This window comes from Saimiri boliviensis, chromosome 10 (assembly GCF_048565385.1).
Source record: "Saimiri boliviensis isolate mSaiBol1 chromosome 10, mSaiBol1.pri, whole genome shotgun sequence".
NCBI lineage: Eukaryota > Metazoa > Chordata > Mammalia > Primates > Cebidae > Saimiri > Saimiri boliviensis.
Genome location: NC_133458.1, coordinates 110,644,279 through 110,655,257, shown reverse-complemented (window position 1 = coordinate 110,655,257; position 10,979 = coordinate 110,644,279).

Here is a 10,979-nt window from a genome sequence, read left to right as displayed (position 1 = left end):
TCTCAATGGGAAGAGTAAACAAAACAAGTCCCAGAACCAAGAAATGCCAAAGCCCACAGACAGGAATTCACCGAGTCCCTGTGCTCCTGCCTGTGGGGTCTTGGTCTGCTGTCTACCTTGTGGGGGCAGGAAGACAGTCCCTAAGCTGTGATTCTACAAAGATCAACTTTAAAATGGCAGGCGAGATAGCAGCTCAAGTCACAGATGCGCTTTGGATTCAGGAGGATACTGTTTGGAGGAAGGTCAGGGAGAGAGAGATAAAGAGAGAAGCCTACAGGAAGAGAGAGACAGGCATGGAGTGAGAGGGGAAGATGGAGACAGGAGACAGAGGAGAGCAGGCAGGGGCTAGAGAAGGATGGAGGAAAAGAGGAAGAGACAGAGATAGAGACAGAGACAAAGTCAAAAGAGAAAAGAGAAACAGAAAGAGAGATACAGAGAGAGAAAGATGGAGAGAGAGGAAAAAGAACTGGGCATGGAGGAAAAAAGAGAGGAAGAAGGAGGTAGGAAGGGAGTCACCTCCATGGAAGAAGGCCTGAAAATCTCAGTTCCCCATTACCTAGCTTATCTTATCGCTTTTCCTGGGATCTGTGAACCAGGAAGGAAGTAGGGAGGAGTCACAGGATAAGATAATTGACAGCCGGCCTTTGGTATGTACCTTGTTGGTCACCCTGTGACCCTGGGTGGTGATCCAGCCTCAGTGGCTAGGTCTCCTCATCTGTAAAATGAGAACAACAATGCCTCACCCATAAGATAAAGGCAGCCCCAAAAAGAGCTTTTGGGGTGCCCCAAAAAGAGCTGCCCAGTCTATAGACCTGAGCTGATCCTCATCCCAGCTGGGAAACAGGAGGGAGCAGACTTCACAATGAAAGGAGCTGGGTGATTTTTGCTGAGGAGCTGGCAGTGGCCTGGAATCTAGGTCTGTGCACTTCCCAGACATGTGCTGGGGGCGGGCCTGATTCCAGGGTAGGAAGATCAGGTGCTGCAGGGGCCGTGAGAAGTGCAGAGTGCTTTTTGGCCCCTCAAGGTTCTGTTGAAAACTTCTTACAAAGAAGGAGAAGAAAACACAGGAAGCTGCAAGAGTGAAGCAACTCATTCCCAGATGCGTGCACAGAGAACAGTGGTCTTGGCTTCTTTGCCAGCCCTGTGACCTAAAACATCGCAGTCTCTTACAAGCAATGACCATTTCTCTCCCAGAAGGCTTCCAGTTGTGAAATCGAATCTGCTTAAGATCTGCTTGCTTAGAAAACCAGCTGGAGGGGAACCTGCCCATCTTCCTGCTGTATAGACAAGCCCAAGATTGCTGATCCACCCCCCAGAGAATTTATTTAAAATATTTGAAAAGCTTTCGTCACAAGTCAAGGAGACACCATCAATATGGCACTTTTGTCTTAGAAACCTAACTGCAGGAGTATAAATTTGTGATATTTATGCACAATGATTTTACACTAGGCAGGTACGAAACTTGAACGAAATCTTGTCCTGAAGCTAAATCTGTGATACTTATTTTAATAAATCACTTGCTCAATGAGTGAACAAAGAAGCAAATGTCAAACATCCCTTCCAGGGTCCAGGGCTGAGCGCTGTGAGCCCTCCCTAAGCTTCCCTAGCAGTCCTTGCCTGACCTCCATCATCAGTTGCCCCAGGTCCACTGAAATCAGCTCATCTGCTCATTGACTGGCCTCCTCCGAGGGCTTCTGGAAGGCTAGCTTGTAGCTAGTTCATGTTCTGGACCAAGTATTTGACATTCTAATTATTCAGCATCTCTGCACTTGCCACTCAGGTGATCCTTAGAGCTAGGAATAGATTCAGAGTTACATTATCTTGTCTTTTTTGACCCTAAATCTCAGAACTGGGATAAAATAGAAGATTCTGGCTTCAAGCTTTCAAAGCATCGGCTTCTGAACAGGGTAGGAATCAACATTTCGTAGAAGAGAAACAATTAACATAAGAAAAACTAGCTAACTTCTCCAGCAAGCAAAATAACCAATGAAAGTAACAATTGCTCTTCATTTTTAAATGCCAAATTAGCAAAGATTTCAAAAGTGAAAATATACCCAAATGAAAGGGCATGTAGTTAAAGAGACATTTTTGGACATTGACATGATCAATTCTAATTTTTTCCTTGTAAATCATTTGGCAAAATACAGCACAAGCTGTAAACTGTTCAAAATCACTGTACCAAAATGTCTGTTTCCATGAATATGCTCTAAACCAAGAATAACACTGAACACAGAAAAGCCAAAACACACAGATATCAATTACAGTATTTACTTTTAATAACGACCATTTGGAAATACCACAAATTAAGAAAGTGGTTCAGCAAAGTATGATGAATAGTAAGTCAGGCCTCGGTGACCCAAGACAATGATCATTTCGACAACTCAGTAACCAGGTGGAACTTCGTTTGAATACTGACGTGATAAGATATAAAATGGTATTAATGAAACTATGATTTAAGATACAAAACAATCAAAAAATAAGACAACGTAGGGACAGTATTGTTTTAATGATGGAAATTTCCCTCTTAAAAATGATAAATTCTAAGTAATATTTAATGTTTTTATATCACAAACGTTTATAAAAAGATTATGGAGGAGCATACCAGTCAGAAGTTTCCCAGTCTCATCGCAATCCTGTCTCATGTTAGGAAAACAGCTCCATTAATATTATTTCGGTTCCATGCAGAAAGTTTTGCAAAATGTAACTGAATACTCTGTTTTATTAGGCACTTATACATATGAAATATTGATTTCTTTAAGATTCAAACTGTAGTGCCCAGTAAACTTGAGAAAAGGATGCCTGCTCTCATTTGTTGCACTTCACCTAGCATTTGGTAATCTCTTGCCACAGGTAGGCAGAGAGCATGACCTGAGTGGGGCCATGGACTGCTCTAGGGTCACAAGAACCCTTCATAACATGTCACAAAATTAATAAACTCTCAAATAGAATCCATGCAGAGAGCTTAGTCTGCAAATGACACACCAGGCTAACCCTCTCACCCAGCTCATCCATTTTTTTTTAACAGTCCAGAGGTCTTTTATTTTTTTTAACACCTATTATGCCATGAATTCATAGGGAGTAGGTTCCAGCAGCTCAGGCTCCTTCCCACTGGTTCTCACAAAGCATGCTTCTCTGGGTGGAGCAGGCTGAGCTTCAGTTGGACCCAGGTACCTTTCTCTTTGGCTTCTTTCTGTTTCTGATCATTTTCCTTCACAAATTTTAGGAAGCTATCTCGGCTCTTACAGTGCTTGATGTGCTCCTGAGGGCAGGCGTCTTTAAAGCCAGAAGTGAGGACGAGGGGAAGAAAGGAGAGGGAACAGAAGGTGGCCAACTTCCCAGAGAAAGAGCCCTCTAAGCACACTCTGGTGCCCCCATTGGTACCGTTTATTATTTCTTCCTCAAACGTCCTTTGTTTGTTTCCTGGTTAAATGCATTCCTTGGCAGGGAGTCCTCTCCACTTCATGGTCTCCTTGATTCCATTGTCCTATCTCTCTTCATCTCTCTCTCATCTTTTCTCTTCCTATGAAGACACATGCCATCTATTGGCAAAGAATAATACTATGAGTAGCAATAGTAGCAGCAGCAGTAGTAGTAATAGCAGTGGCAACAATGGCAGTGTTAGCAGCAGCAGTAGTAGTAACCATGGTAGAGATGGTAGCATCAGCAGCCGTAGCAGTGACAGTAGTAGCAGCGATATTAGTGGTAGCATTAGTAGCAATAGCACTAGTAATAGCTGTGATAGTAGTGGCAGTATTAGCTGTAGCAGCAGTAGCAGTCATAGGAGCAGGAAATGGCAATAGCAGAAGCAGCATTTCTAGTAGTCCTGGTGGTAGCAGGAGCAGGAACAGCAGTTCTATTAGTGGTAGTATTAGTAGTAGCAATAGCAATAGTATTACAGTAGTGGTAGTGGCAGTGTTAGCGGCACTAGTAGCAGTGGTAGTATTAGCAGCAGTATTAGTATTTGCAGGAGTGGTAACAGTAGCAGTAGTAGCAGGAGCAGCAGGGCTCACAGTAACAGTAGCAGGAGCAGCCACAGTGTGAGTAACAGGGATTTGATAAATCTGGCCTCTGTGATTGCCAGTCAGAGCTAGTAATAGACTGCTATAATGTTGATGACGGTGTTTCACATTTAGGAATCCTGAACAAGTACCGGGAATTTGTACCACATCAAGTCAATTCATTCTCATAAGAACCTCGGAAGGGGTAGCTGTCATTGTGACTGACTATTGTACAGAAGAGTAAAGCAAACTTTCAGAAGTTAAGCCACTGGCCCGATGTTACACAGCTAGCATGTTGTCTCCTCCAACCAGAGAAAAGGCCTGTGTGGGGTCCGGCTAGGTGGTGCTCATGTCCACACCACCCTGCCTTCTGAATGGGCACCTGCAGGGAGGGGTGTGGATATCGCAATATGAAATGTCTTGCTGGCCAATTCTCAGGTGTTCCTTGGTCATGGTCCCTTGCCTGATGGAACAGATTATCTGGAGTGAAGGAGCCTCTGCAAGGTGATCCTGACTTTGTTTCTAATCACCCTGTGTGCTTCTCATGATGTCTGAGGCTGGAGACACTGGGCCAGCAGAGGTTCCCGAAGCTGAGCAGGCACTGGAGTCCCCCCATGGCTTGCTAGAACTCACACTGCAGGGCCCACTTGACAACTCGTAGGTGCAGGCCCAGCTGAGAATGTGCATTTCTACCAGTTCCCAGATGATGCTGTGCGGCTGGTGCAAAGACACTGTGAAGCCAGCTTCTTGGAAGAATGCCCTCCTCACATCCCAAGGACTCACAATATCTTGGCATAACATTCGTGTTTTATTCTGCAAGACTGGCACACCAAGAAGACAACACACCTACTTGAGAATGACATGTGATAGGTTGTCATGAATAACATTTATTTGCTCTGGGGATCGATAAACAGGCCTGGGGTCCGATGTGATTTACTGTGCACAGGCTGGTCTCCTCCCCACCACCCATGGGTCTGTACCACCTCAGAGTATGAGAATGTAATTGAGAAACACTGACCTATACATAAAAATCACAAGTGTATCTCCTGACCTTGACCTCACCTCCATCCTCCCTCAACCTTTCCACACAGCGGCATCCCCTGGTCTGACTACAGCACAGTAGCCTAGTAGCCGGCATGGATTGATGCCCTTGCTCCGGGGAATGCCTTCCTTCCTCCCAGCCTGAGCCTCGTCCCTTCCAGCCTGTTGGTCAGCAGCCAGTGGCTTGAGAACATTGCGTACCCAGTCCCACGAGAGCTCTGACCGCCCGCCAGTGCTTCCTACTGTTTACATGGCTCTGTCCCTCATGGGGCTCTGTGTTCTTGAAAATAGTAACTGGGTCATATTCTCTAGAACTTTAGCACAAAAACAATGCTAGTAGACTTTCTATAAACATGCATTGAATTAATGTTTTTCATGTTTCTAATTTTTAAAAAATAACACACATGTGACTGCTTTCAACATTTAAAGCTTCTTTCCTAACCCATTGGCATACACTTTCTGCCAGTAGATAAGGAGCCATGGAAGGCACGTTGTTCTTTCTTGTGCTGTGCTTATCGGGTGCTGAAAGATATACTCCATGTCTGATCATAGACATGTCTGCTTCTGAAATGTATGTAGAGCCCCTTCCCTTTGCAAGGGAGTGTCTCTCTTTTTTTCTTATTTCAAAGATAACATAACTAGGCGCGTTATTATTAATTATGACAGTGAATGTTGCCCTGTTTTGACTAGTGATTCATATTTTACAAGATGTATTTATACTAATTGCTGCATTTTTACTTTATAGCAGTGCAGCCAGATACCTATTAACAGTATGTTTATTTTACAGATTAGAAAACTGAAACTAAGTCAAGTGGCTGCCAAACGAAAAAGAGATGTGGTTTCCAACTGAGGTCTGTAATTCCAAAGTCAAGATTTTATTTTAATCTAACTTGATTGGAAGCAAATGGCCAGTTGTCCTCTATTTCTAGAAGAATATGCTGGAAGGTATAAACTAGTATAACTTTCTTAGAACAACTTCTGCAACCAGGGTATGTTGGAGGCAAGGGGGCCTGAAGAGGCACTCAAGTCTGTGATTCTAAAATATGAGGAAGATTGAGGGGTAGTCACAGAAGTCAAAAACCCACTCCCCTAAAATCAAAATGACACCAGATCTACCAAACCTTTCAGAAGATAATAACAATGTTCTCATGTTTCTGTATGCCTTCCCTAACCCCTGTTTTGTGTACTTTCTTAACTGCTGTATCTCCATTACCTTAGATGATTAGAGACGTAAGAAGTACTCAATAAGTGTTTGTTTAATGAATGAATAAAATTCAAACTATCCTACTGAATGGGTCTGCTAGGATAGACCATAATCCTTTCCCCTGATATATTCAGTGAGTGATTTGCAACATTTTAGTGGGCATTTTAATGGCATGTGAGTCTCAGTTCATCAACACAATTCTTTCCTTAAACACCTGTGCAATCAGGAGCAATGGAGAGAATGAATGGAATATATATGAGAACAAGTGGAAGCGTCTTCCAGTCCTGGCTGGCTCCACTTCTCTCAGGTTTTGTCGACAGCTGTCATCAGCAGGATCTTCATGGGAACCATAACAAAGTCCAGCTAACCTGGTGCCTCTGAGAACCCTGGTGGCTTTTCAACCCTACAACTAAAAGTGTTTCAGTAGCAGAATGGAATTCAAGAAGGTGAATCAGAATCAAAGACCCCTCTGTGGATGGCTTCTGGAGCCACACCTGCAACTGACTAAGAACCAGGACATGGTCCTTTGTGGCACAACTCTGTCAATTTTCCAAGCTCTGCCTCGTCTTGGACCATTGCCCATCAACCTGACAGCCAGCTGCCTTTGGAGACATAACCCTTACATCTGCTGAGCATTATGGTCTCAGTTCTGAACCACTTAGCGAAACCTGCACCTCATCCTATACTTCCATTTGTACCTACTTCTCCTGACTTCTAATCAGGGGAACATAGTTCTATCCAGTTCTGCCTCTGCACAACTTCCCTGAATGCAACTGTAGCTTTTTTCCTAGGGTGTCTTTCTGTGGTTTCAGCCTTCCCAAGAAATCAACCCAGCCCATCTTACTTGGCTTTTCAGACCTCTTAAGAAGTGTTCCTACCAGATGCTGCCTCATCTTATAAGCATAACCTGAGAGATGAGGACCATGGGATAGGTCATTTCAAAAAAGACAGAAAGAAAATGGGGATATATCTCATGCAATCTAAGACGAAGTTATTCAATAGTCCTTGAGGGAAGAAAAAAATAGGCAAGGAAGGATAGAAAGATTTTGAGTCAGATGCTGATACCAAGAAATATTACAGAAGAGTACCCTCAAAGTCAGGGGATGCCTTTCCTCTCCTCCTGCTGTGGTCTGCACCCCTCTCCGTTATAACATCCACTGATTACTCTATACTATAATTGTCTGCTTATTGATTGACATTCCTCATTAGGCCATGAGATTTTTAAAGTCAGAGTCTATGTCTTAATTGTTTTTATATGTATAATAATTATAGCAGTGCCTGACACGTGGCAGGTTCTCAGAATAGTGACGAATGAAGAAAAAGAAGAGCGATAAAATAGGAGTGACTAGTTAATCAGATGCTGTAGAGCTGACTATCATGAGCATACTTCAGTGGAGTCCACTTTTCACATTGCTTAGTTTCTCAAATCATTATTTACATATTTCTCTGCAATGAATATCAGTTATTTCCAAAGTAGGAAACATGAACTATTAGAGGTACAGAGCATCTATACTAATTCTCTCTTTCTGTAAGTGAGTCTTTGCAGAGAGAGACCGAAGCTGACAGCTGATCGGATGTTATCTGGAGCTCTCCTTCCTCCCAATCAAACTCAGTGGTGCTGCGACACTGCTCAAATCCTGGGAGGAAATCAAAGAGCATCCTCCTTCTGGCAACAGGACCTTACTCTTTAAGTCCGACCCTGTGCTCATTCCACTCACAGAAATTTAGCAATAAAATACTATGCACAGAATGTGGTCTAGGTGGTTCACTGGGCTTCACAAGACATAAATTGACTTAAAGTAAGTTAGTTCTGGCTGGGCGCGATGGCTTACACCTGTAATCCCAGCACTTTGGGAGGCAGAGGCAGGCAGATCCATGAGGTCAGGAGTTCGAGAGCAGCCTGGCCAACATGGTGAAAACTATCTCTACTAAAAATACAAAAATTAGCTGGGTGTGGTGGCACATGCCTGTAATCCCATCTACTCAGAAAGCTGAGGCAGGAGGATTGCTTGAACCCAGGAGGTGGAGGTTGCAGTTAGCCAAGATCATGCCACTACACTCCAGCCTGGACGACAGAGCCAGACTCTGTCTCAAAAAAAAAAAAAAAAAAAAAAGTTAGTTCTGAGAAAGGCTTATTTTTCTTTTCTCTGAGCCCTTGCACGCCCCATCTCTCTGCACTCTGCTAGTACTGATGGTGTCCTCTGTCAGGCCAGATATGGTTTTGGACATTCGTTGTTTTTCCTTCTCTTGCTAAAGTCTCAGCACGGCTTTTAAAAATTTTTGAAATTCCCAAGGTTTTATAGTTATCCTGTGTCTGCTTTGTGGTAAATCCAGAAACTCAGTAATCTTACAGCTGTGATATAGGCAGGCCAGGGCCTGCCATCACATGACTTCCATGCTGAGAAGTTTGGGGACATTGTTTAATTAACACACAACTTTTTTCATTACATCACATTAGGAAATTTTTGAAAACTTGCGTCTCCTCTCAGTTCTACACTCCACTGCCCAGGGAGTAAATACTTAAAAATTAATTTTCAGTAATTATAAATGGCTTAGATATTTGTATATTTTTTCTATAACATATATATTTTTATAATATAATGTATATATAACTAATTATAAACATTATGTTGTAATGTAAACATATAGTTATGTACGTGTATGTTTTATAATACATAGTATGTATACTTTTATCTATTAGAATTATATAGGTACATAATTAACATACCTACACATAGTTTTTATATATACACACACACATATAGATAGATTATATATAATAAATAGTGAATATATATGTAACACATAGACATTTACATACCTTATACATAGTCACTCACCACCGAACCATGTTTTTGTGGTCTCATAGGATTACACTATCACATTCTTACTGTACCTTTACTATGTTTAGATCCACAAACACTTACCATTCTGTTATAGCTGCTGATGGCATTCAGTAGAGTAACATGCTGTGCAGGTTTGTGGCCTAGAGCAATACCCTACATGCGTAGAAGGCTACACATCTGCGTTTGTTGAAGCACACTCTGTGATATTTGCGTGAGGATGAAGTCACTGACAACGCATTTCTCAGATGGTATCTCCATTGTTAAGCAACAATTGACTGCATGTCATGTGCTTCAAATTTGAAGAAGAGAGTTTATCTTGAAAAACTGGAAGAAAACCTATTTCAGAAATTTTCAAATTGGTGAAAATCTTTGTGAATACCCTAGAATGGCATCATTGCAGCAATATTTCATGTGATAGTTAAACTCATAGAAAAATACAACTGTTCCTGAATTTGCACTATTCGCCTCTTTCTCTTCTGTATGAAGACATGTATATATTAATATCTCAGTGAAATTGGTATTACTTCTGGAAAATTGATTTTTTAAATTAAGAACAATTTTCATAATCCTCAAATTAAAGCATAATACATGTCTGATTGTTTCTTTTTAAGTGTACCTATTTTCAAGAAAATGTGGTTTGTATAGATTGAATCATGACATGTTTACTTCTTTGTTCTTAACCTTTATCTTTTAATTTTTTATTCAGGAAGTTTTGCTAAGTTTTACGCAGCACTAGAGGTGTCTTCACACAAAATTGGCCACCCTGCTGAGACGGTCTTTTCAACTGCATTGACCTAACCTCTCCAGTGAGCATCCCTGACCCACATCCCAGACGTATTTTGATCATTCCATGAGGTTTCTGCAAGCCTGTGTTTCACCATTGTTAGATAAATGGACAGAATTATCTCCAGGTACTAGCTGTGGAATATGACTCAAAGGATGGGCCAGTGAAATATGCATCAGTTTGGACAGACCTCTAGGTACTACTTTGAGTTTTACGAAAAGGCATTCTCTAAAGAATACATGTTGTATTGTTCAGTTTACATAACTCTCTCCAAACCATGTGATTATCAAGACAGGAACCCCTGGTTAGTCGTTGCCAGACATTAGGGTTTGGGAATCTACATAATGGTAGCCGGAAAAAGTCTTGTGGTGGTGTAGCCGGAGTACATCTTGATTTGGGTGGTAGTTACACAAAACTACCAATATTTTAAAATTGCATAGAACAACACACATACACACACACACACGCACGCACACCACGTTTTGTGTAACAGTTACATTCTAATTTGACAGCTCTTCAAATGGTCTTAATCTCTGGAGGTGAGAAGACTAATTCTTGCTCTCTCTATAGTGGCTTAGGATTTTGTACTCAGCAAGAAAATGAAAATATGACATTCATCTGTCAATGTTGCTCAGTCTAATGAGATTTAAATGCTGGAAAGTTACATAAATATACCTGTATTTGTTGATAAGTAATAGAAAGGTAGAATACGGTTAATTTATTCCTTCTTTAAGTAAATAATAATAGAATGACTTTAAGTGTCAGCTACTGTTCATTGCTGGAAATACAGCAATGAACCACACAAGCAAGGCCTGGGCTTCTTGAATTCTTCTCTTCTGTGGTCAAGGCAGTAGATGAAGGTAATATGTCCAGAAATAAAAATATTTCCAATTTTATCTTGCATAGACTTTGAAGACAGACTTGACAGCTTAGACCCAGGAGTTAAAGAAAAAAATATTCAAAGATGTCTTTCTGTTTCCAGTTTGAAACAATAGTGGTGATATTTTTCAAAAAGTAGGAATTTATTTAGGAAGGAGTAATAAGAGGTTCATTGTGGGCACTTAGACTGACCATTTAATAATCCAAAGATATATACATGAATGATG